This window comes from Astatotilapia calliptera, chromosome 17 (genome assembly GCF_964374335.1).
Source record: "Astatotilapia calliptera chromosome 17, fAstCal68.1, whole genome shotgun sequence".
Taxonomy (NCBI): domain Eukaryota; kingdom Metazoa; phylum Chordata; class Actinopteri; order Cichliformes; family Cichlidae; genus Astatotilapia; species Astatotilapia calliptera.
Window position 1 is genome coordinate 10,689,391 of NC_137438.1, and position 9,844 is coordinate 10,699,234.

The 9,844-nt window shown below is 43.8% G+C and overlaps 1 long non-coding RNA gene across 1 annotated transcript; it reads right to left on the bottom strand.

The window, feature by feature from the left end:
- Window positions 1-6,130: 6,130 nt before the first annotated feature.
- On the bottom strand, window positions 6,131-6,970 carry LOC145421521 (uncharacterized). Its single transcript, XR_013902903.1, has 2 exons — window positions 6,830-6,970; window positions 6,131-6,305 (listed from the first exon to the last, which is right to left on the bottom strand). It is a non-coding gene; the product is annotated as an uncharacterized LOC145421521 (long non-coding RNA).
- Between the last annotated feature and the right edge of the window lie 2,874 nt (window positions 6,971-9,844).

The following is a 9,844-nucleotide window of genomic DNA, read 5'->3' on the forward strand; positions in this document are numbered from 1 at the left end:
GAAATGCATTCATACTCCTCCTCAGACTCTGACATTTCTGTATCTTTAGGTTCAGAAGGGCTCTTCCGAGTCTTAGGTCGACGTGGAGGTTTGGGCTTTGTCTCAACCTCATCCTCAATGTCTGAGAGATCACCACATGCAAGTAAAAGGTCTCGATGAAGAGTCCTGCTCGGACCACCACCCTTCTCCGGTTGGACCACATACACAGGAACATTTTCCAGTTTCTTAACAACACGGTACACCATATGTTCCCATTTATCCCCAAGTTTGTGTTTACTGCGCAAACGAACGTTCTTGACTAAGACTCTGTCCCCAGCTTGAAGTGTGGACTCTCTGACTTTTTTATCAAACCTGTTCTTGTTTCGCTCAGCAACTCTCTTGGAGTTTTCGAGTGCAATCTGGTAACTTTCCTCAAGCCTAGCTTTCAGATTGCGCACATACTGGGAATGGGATGTTGGTGAGTCCCCTGTAACTGGCAACCCAAAGGCAAGGTCGACTGGTAGCTTGGGTTTTCGACCAAACATTAGCTCGTAAGGGCTAAACCCGGTAACCTCACTCTTTGAACAGTTGTAGGCGTGGGTAAGAGGCTTGACAAAATCACGCCAATGAATCTTTTGCTCATCCTTCAGAGTGCCCAGCATACCAAGCAGGGTGCGATTGAATCGCTCAACGGGGTTACCTCTCGGGTGATAAGGACTGGTCCTTACTTTTTTAATGCCTGTGGTTGAGCACAATTCCCTAATAACATGTGACTCAAAATCCCTCCCCTGGTCACTATGGAGGCGTTCGGGGAACCCATAGTGAACTAAAAAGTTTTCCCAAAGGTTTTTGGCCACAGTGGTTGCCTTTTGGTCTCGGGTGGGCAAGGCCACTGCATATTTCGTGAAATGATCTGTGATGACCAACACGTCTTTGGTACTCTTACTGTCGGGTTCAATAGAAAGAAAGTCCATACACACCAATTCCTGTTAACCAGTGGTGCTGCTTTTTCAGGCAAGGACTTCCTTCTAACACAACGACCACAGTTCTTTATTTTAGTCTCAATATCAGCACCCATCTTAGGCCAATAAAATCTTGCCCTCACTAGATCATGAGTCCTCTCCCACCCCATATGACCCATATCATCATGGAGCAGCTTGAGAACAGTAGACCTAAGAGAGACAGGGAGTACAAGCTGGTAAGTTGTAACTGAGTCACACTGTCGTTTCCTATACAGAAGGCCATTTCTCATTTCAAAACGTTTCCATTCTCTGAGCATCAGTTTTATGTCAAATGTTTCAGACCTGTTTTCGCATGGAACATCAGCACCAGATTCTAGTAACTGAATGACGTGGTTTATGCTTGGGTCAGATCTTTGGTGTTCTTTAAGCTCATGCTCAGAAAACAAGGGAGCAGCTACTTGACCAGATGTTTCAGCATCACTGTATGCATCAGGAATGGCATCAGCACTCATAGCCAAGGACTCAACCAGAATGACACAAGGTGAGTTCTCACTGTTCTCATTGAGAAGATGCTTATTACATATAGCTGCTACAGTGTCAGGGCATACACTGTTAGAGCTTGGAAGGGATCCGAGAAGGCGTGAGGTGAGTTGTTGAATCCTGTTTTCCTCTTCCAATGTCACACTATCTGCAGCCAGAATTTGATGAGGCCTCCGTGATAGGCCGTCGGCATCCTGGTTAGCCTTCCCAGCTCTGTATTTGATTTGGAAGTTGAAGGTAGACAACGCTGCTAACCAGCGATAACTCGCTGCGTCAAGTTTTGCCGTGGTCAGAATATATGTAAGCGGGTTGTTATCCGTTACAACGATGAACTCGTTACCGTAAAGGTAATCATGGAATTTTTCGACAATGGACCATTTCAGAGCTAGAAATTCTAGCTTATGAGCTGGATATCTGGTCTTGCTTGGTGTCAATCCCCTACTAGCATAGGCAATGACGCGCATTTTACCATCCTGCTCCTGATAAAGAGCGGCACCCAGGCCCGTGGTACTAGCGTCAGTGTGCAGAGCATATTGGAGCTTTGGATCTGCAAACCCCAATACAGGGGATGATGTTAACTTCTCCTTAATGCATTCAAAGGCTGACTGACAAACAGGTGTCCATCTGTCTGCAAAGGGTTCTCGAGGATTGAGATATTTGGAAGTGCCTGATTGCTTCTGGCCTTTTCTGAGAGGTGGATAGCCACATGTGAGATCGTTTAAGGGCCGGACTATCTTTGAATAGTCCTTAACAAATCGACGATAATAGCCTGTGAACCCTAAAAATGACTTCAGCTGTTTCAAGTTTTGTGGCACTGGCCAGGTCTTGATAGCAGCAACCTTTTCAGGATCAGTCTACACACCATTTTTGGAGACAATATGGCCCAAATATTTAACTGATGTCTGGAAAAAGCGACATTTTTTCGGGGACAACTTTAAGCCATATTCACGAAGACGGTCCAAAACATGCTTTAGCCTCTGTTCATGTTGCTCGAGGGAGTCTGAGAAAACAATCAAATCGTCTAGGAAGACGAGTACCTCCTTGAGATTAATGTCTCCCATACACCTCTCCATTAACCTCTGAAAGGTGCTGGGAGCATTTGTGATGCCTTGGGGCATTCGATTGAACTCATAAAACCCCAGTGGGCATACGAAGGCTGTTTTGGCTTTATCCTCCTCCTCCATCTCTATCTGGTAATAGCCTGACTTCAAGTCCATGACAGAAAACCAGTTTGAACCAGATAGGGCGGAGAAGGTCTCTTCGAGGTTTGGCAACGCGTAAGCATCTTTTACCGTTTGCACATTAAGCTTGCGGTAATCCACACAGAGGCGTACCTCACCATTCTTTTTCTTGACTACAACGATGGGGAATGAGAAGGGAGATTCTGACTGTCTTATTACCCCAGCATCGAGAAGCATTTTAAGGTGTTTCCTGACTGCTTCGTAGTCATTTGGATGAATGGGCCGCGATCTCTGTTTTATAGGCGTTTCGTCTTTAAGCTTGATCTTATGCTTAACTTTAGTGGCATGGCCAAAGTCGAGATCGTGGCATGCAAAAACGTCACGGTAGGCACTAAGACTCTGCGTGACCCGACTTTCCCATTCCTTGGGCAGAGGTGAATCGCCAAAATCAAAGGTCAACTGGTCACTGGGTAATGAACATGAGTCTGCCGACAGGCTGCAACAGCCTGCAGAGTTTGCACTCGACGTGGTTTGAGTTTCAAGGACTTGGTCTGCAATGTGTAGTTCAGCAAGAACGCAGTTGCCAGGAAGGATGATGTCATGATCGGTTTCGTTTCTGATCCAAATAGGATGCTTGTAAGGACTTTGACGTGGCACTGTGATAAGGCAGCAATCGACAAAGATTCCTCCCGGAAGGGCTGAGGAAGTTGGATGCTCTACAACTGCCCATCTGTCAGTGGGTGGTGAATTTAGGTGGGCGTAACTCTCTAGGCAAACCCTTTCATGAGCTGGTATTACGTAAGGTGTGTTGCCCCTCAGTGTCATTAGTCCAAGCTTTCCTGTGCTTTTTGTTTCATGTCTATGTTCAAGGATTTTTAAAATCTGACTATAGCCATAGACAGCTGATGAAATAGGAGTATCCCTACAGTGTTCCTCATATAAAACATCAAGGGCATTTGTACCAATTAAAACTGGTAAGTCTGTGCTGGAACGTAAATCAGGGACAATGAGAGCTAATGTAGAAATTTGGGGCTCAGACTCAACAAACTCCTTTGGAAAGCCAATTGGAACTTCTACATACCCTAGATAAGGTACAACTTGTCCATTTGCACCCTCAACATCTAAGTCACTGATTGGCTGGATGGGAAGATCAGACAAATGTCTCTGGTAAAATGAGTGTGAAATAGTCGTTACTTGCGAACCAGAGTCTAACAAAGAATTGCAACTCACTCCAGCTATGTTGACATTAGCTGTGCACTTCTTGCCAATTAAGCCCTTTGGAAAGCTGGAATGACGCATACTTGCTTGTGCACAACACTTTTTTGTTGGGCGGTTTTGAGTGGGACTTTTGTCGCTTCTAGTTCCAGTTTGTCCCTCAACTGAAACAGGAACTAGTTTAAATCAGAGTCACATTGGTCTTCCCAAGCTTTTTGTTTCACCCTTAGCTCTTTCCGCTTGGCCTCAACAGTACTGGGATTCGGCTCATTGTTACAAGAGGGAGCTATATGGCCATCCTCGCCACAGTTAAAGCAGAACCATGGGCGAGGCTTTTTGTTTTTGCCAAAGCCTTCATTTTTCAACGGAGAGTTCTGTGTTTGTGCCTCCTTTAGCTGCTGTTTCTTTACAGCTTTTGGGAACTTTGCCTGAGGTTTCTTTGCAACCATGGTTTCCATTGAAGCTTTTAAGGAACTTAACTGTTCTTGCAGCTGAGCAATTTGCTTTTGCAGTTTCTTGGCAGATGCTTGAGCGGAGCTGTCAGCAGCAGCAGCAGCAGCTTGAAACTCAGTGTTTGGGTAAACATTTAAAGGATTGGACTGCACCTTTACTTTTGAAATTCCCAAGTGCTGCCTCATGCGAGTTGACTTGGCTGCCTGCTTATCTTCCTCTGTTCGCAAGAGTAAAAGCAGCTCAGAAAAGGAGGGTGGGCTGGATTTCTTTTGCTCTAGATGGAGGCTAGCGATTAGGTTATCATCCCAGCATCCCCTACAGAACTGCTTCAAAAGCTGCTGATCGAAATCACTAACTGGGACTCCTCCCCCTTTTACAACTTTGTCAAGGGTAGTCTGCAGCCTGTGCACATAGGCTGAAGGTTTTTCGCCAGCATTTTGGTTTGTACTCAAGAATTTTGCGAACAGCTCATCAACGTCATCTACAGTTCCATATGCAGAATCAAGCAAGCTCAAAAAGTCTTTGAGGCTGGACAAGGGACCCAATTGTTTAACAATGTTTGCAGCTGGCGGTAAGAGGCTGTCAATGATCTTCCGTACTACTTGTCTTTCAGGAACAGAAGAATCTGCAAGATAAAACTCAACATGACTTCGCCAAGTGTCATAGTCAACCTCCGTATTAGGGCATGGAGTTTTTCCAGAAAAGGACCTGAATTTTACAGAGCTTGGATAGGATTGGGACATATCAGTACTTTTGACAATGTGCTCCACAATGACCCTCTGGACTTCAGGTGTGGTCAAGTGTTCAGGGTTCAAAATAGGAGCTGGTCTGTCAGTAAGGGAAGGATTGATGGTGTCAGTGGTCAGAGTGGGTGGGATAGTTTCACTGCTTGGTCGTCTCAAAACAGAACCAGGTATTAAAGGGACTGGGTCATCTACTGAAATGACCTTAGAGGGGGCTGTACCCTCCCTTTCCCCAGCAGAGGCCTGAAGTTTGTTAAGTTCACTAAGTAGCATTTTCTCATAATCTACCCCACTCACCTTAGCAATACCCTTTAAATTAGAAAGGTAAGACTCTGTAGTACTAGCCGTTAGCTTAGCACTGTAAATTGGGGATAAGAGTTGGATGCTGTGAACTACATTTGGGTCAGATGTTGTTCTGTGACAGGGTAGTTCACCCTGAATCGACTCAATGGCTGTGCCATACTCAAACTCAACTATAACTGTATCTTTAAAGTCAGGGTCAGAACTAGCAATTTTCACTGTTCGTGCAATAGAACCATAGTGTTGCAAAAACTTAACAACTTCTTCATCAGTCTCTGTACCAGAAAACCCACTGATTAGTACAGCATTTGGTACCTTGATACGTTCACGTTCAATGACATCCATGTTACTTCAGTGGAAAAATGTGCAAAAATTGTCATAAAACTGCCAACTGTGTGCCAATGATTGGATTAAAGGCATTAAATAGCCAAACTCCTCCTGGCTGGCTCGCCACTTTTATGTAACACCTGCTTAGTATAGTAGGGTTAAACTTATAGACTAGATTCGAGAGGAGTAAAATAAATTTGAGAGAATTGAGTGTTGAACAGCCGGCAGATTTATTACAATGTTACAGTGGTGCAATAATCCAATGTAAACAGCATAGAAAATTAACAGAAGATCAACAGAGAAGAGCGCTCTTTTGAAAATAACAACAAAATAAAATAAAATAAGTAGTCTCTTTAGACCTGACTCCTGATGAGCAGGATATTGGAAGTTCAATAGTTTCCCAGAGAAACAATCCGTATGAAGTAAGCAGTTTTTGCTCTTGCTTATCTGAAATCCTGCGATTCGAAGTAATTCAGACTGTAGCTCTACTCCTGCATCCAGAACAGCTGGCCACACTGCTTTTGGATTCGCCAAGAGTTTTCACAGGGTCTGGCTCGCCATCCATATCCAGAACCACTTCAGATCCAGGATCACAAAAAACCAGTCTGCACATACAGTACAGAGCAATAAACAGAATAGTTCTTAACAGTTTTTCTAAATAAAATGAGATCTCATAAAGTTTTCAAAATCAAGTACACTGTTGTTTTAACATTGTTCTGTCTCTATGAATTCCATTTGTATTGCTTTACAGCATTACAATCAATTGTATTCAAATACCCCTTTTTAAGGCATATGTAATCACATCATGAAATGTTTGTAACGTAACTAGTTTTAAATAACTTATTTACATGTATTAACCTATAACTGAAATGACAAAGTGCAGAAAAGGCACTGGACAACATTTATGGCTAAAAGAGAAGTGCATCCTGCATTAGTTTTGCACATTTGTGAAGATGCCCAATCAAATAGACAATAAAATAAAATACGACATTCCATTTCACACACGATTCAAGTACTCCGACTGGTTTTAGCTTTTTTTAGACAATACGGAATTCGCACTGTTGCAGTGTTTACCACATGTAAAATTAGCATAAGTTTTCCTGCTAACTTATCATCTCTAGTAACTCACCGGAATTCCCAAGAAACAAATACACGCTCTGCCTGGTTTTGGTCGAGAGTAAAACACATAAAGGCCTCTGAAAAGTACATAACTTTAAGTTAGAGACTGTTGAAAATACTTTATAACACTTATTTTATACCAAAAGACTCACTGTGTAGCTTGTTATTTGCTCTCGGTGTCTTGCTCCATTTTGCCTAGCTTAATGCAGCAACGTGCTTTTGTTGCATTCACTGAACTACGGAAAATCAAAGTGTGTTCAAGGGGTGTCGGAAATAATAATACCAGGTAAAAACAAGAAAATACTAGTAACCATGTCTATAGGGGTTACATTTCTAAAATATTTGTTTTCTTGTTTTCATGATAGATGTTCAAACAAACTGGTTAAGCACTGTACCAGTACTGTCTATACAAGTGATAATTAATAATGAAAAATGCATATCACATAACAAATGGCTAGGGGTGCAATGATACTCGTATCGATATTGAACCGTTCGATACAGTGCTTTCGGTTCGGTACGCATATGTATCGAACAATACAAAATTTTTAATTTGTTTTATCAACTTTCCTTCTGATGGTGCTGTCTGTTGTAACAGCAGTCTGGCGAGGAAGGAGCGGCTAGCCGGTCCAGCGGGCATGTGGTGTGGAGGTTAGCCGGATAACACGGAGCCAGTCGGTTAAATCCAATAACAGACCTTTATTCGCCGTCAGCAACATTACACTTTATAAACCAGGTCTCCTCGGCTGTACTCGTGCGAACCTACATACGCGGGGATTGGTACCGCCAGCGCCAGCTTGTCACAACAGTAAGTAAGGTGCTTTCTTGGAGCATGGAACATGAGCAGCATGGAATGGCTGCCGCTAACAACTCACACACCCACTAGGAGACCCCCATAGCTACTACAATAGTTGGGCAACCCCCCCTAGTGGTGCTATAACCCAAAAGGTTTGTTACACTGTGTTGAGCGCTCAGTGGATCTGCGCTCGACAGTGCAGCCTAGGCGGAGTAGTCGAACGCAGATTCACTGAGCGCAGGGCAAGCTAGCGAGACAGAAGTTAAGCTTTCCTTCCAACATGGCAAATTGAACCTCCCCCACCGTCATTCAGATGTGGCATTTGGAACTATTTTGGTTTTCATGTGACATATGACCCTGAAGGTAAGCGCGTCATGGACGAAAGTAAAACAGTATGTTGGATGTGCCACGCAATGCTCAATTACATGGGGTGGGAACTAGTGTGTTAGCGCAGTTAGCTCGTTAACGTGTTGGCCGTCCAGCCCCAGGCACGGGGCGATCCGTGGTAGCTCGTTAACGGAGATTTGCCGTGTTGTGGCGTTATCGTCATTTCAACGAGATTAACGCTGACAGCACTAGTGGGAACACAAGGAATATGACTGCACATTTACTCCGACATCATCCTAGTGAAAAAGACAAGTGGAAGCAGACAAAAACAACAAGCAGGCATGCTACAAACTTTACCGAGTCATTTAGACAGCTGTTAGGACATGATTCTCCCTATGGGGACCTAATATGTTTAATATGCTGCTGAGAATATAGCCTGGAAGAAGCATATAGTATAGCTTTTATTTTGGAAAAAGCCATTTCTCTGTAATAAACTCTCTTTTCCAAAGATGAGTGATTCCTCAATCAGATACAGGGCTCGCAAAATCGCTAGCCCCGGGACGTCGGGCTAGTGATTTTGCGGTTTTTCCAGTCGGGCTAGCAAAATTTATCTCTGCCCTGCCCGTCGGGCTATCATAGGAAGGAAAAATATATGTCAATGCTTTTGCATTCTTTTGGAAATGTAGCTGGGTAATTATGTCATTGGCATCGGTGAGCCACTGTCAATATGTGACATATTGAAATCGCATTTGAATTTGCGCTTGTTTTTTGCTTTCACTTTGCAATCGCACGAACTCTGTATAGAGAGCGTCAGCACTGATTGGTGAGTGACGATAATTTGCGCACCAATTCCTCTGACATCGTCTTATCAATCGCTAGCTTACTATGCAAACATCCATCCATCCATCCATTCGCTTCCGCTTATCCTTTTTCGCCCCCCCGGGGGCGCTGGAGCCTATCCCAGCTGTCATAGGGTGAGAGGCAGGGTACACCCTGGACAGGTCGCCAGTCTGTCGCAGGGCCAACACACAGGGACAGACAACCATTCGCACTCACATTCACACCTAGTGACAATTTGGATTATCCAATTAACCTATCCCCACAAGCTGCATGTCTTTGGACGGTGGGAGGAAGCCGGAGTACCCGGAGGGAACCCACGCAAACACGGGGAGAACATGCTAACTCCACACAGAAAGACCCCAGCCTGATGTTGGAATTGAACTCGGGACCTTCTTGCTGTGCGGCAACAGTGCTAACCACCATGCCACCGGCAGCACTATGCAAACATGACAAGTGAAATCTCCTGCAGCAAGCTTAAACATGTGAGAGGTTGATCGCGCAGAGAATCGCTGAGCGTTATGTGAGTGCGTGTGTAAAAGCAGCAGGATATATATTTTAGTTCTGCTGAGCCAAATAAGACAGGTCAGGGTGAAGAAGTGACCACAAAACAGAAAAGTTATGACAAATCAGACTATAAGGCAAAAAGAAAGCGCAGCTTTATGGTTTCATGGACAAAAGAATTTCTGTGGCTGCAATATGACAAGCTATATAACCAGGGGTGCACATAAGTGGTCCGCAGGTGCGCATTCGCTGTCAAAATAAAAAACGCGCACAAGATAAGAAGTTAATATTATATAATTATACAATATTATACTTTAATGTATAATATTGTAAAGGAAACAAAACAGGAAACAAAACATCAATCCAAAAATTGCTCTCTTTTTTATTCGGGCTGCTTAAATTTATTTCGGGCCGAAGGGCTACCAGGGATTTTGAAATTTTGCGAGTCCTGAGATATATATTGTGGCGTGTTGGGGGAGCGGCTAGTTCTCTCCCATCATGCCTTGGGACGTGTGCTGCTGTTTGGATGTTCTTGTTTTGTTGTTTATGGTTACACTACTTTTA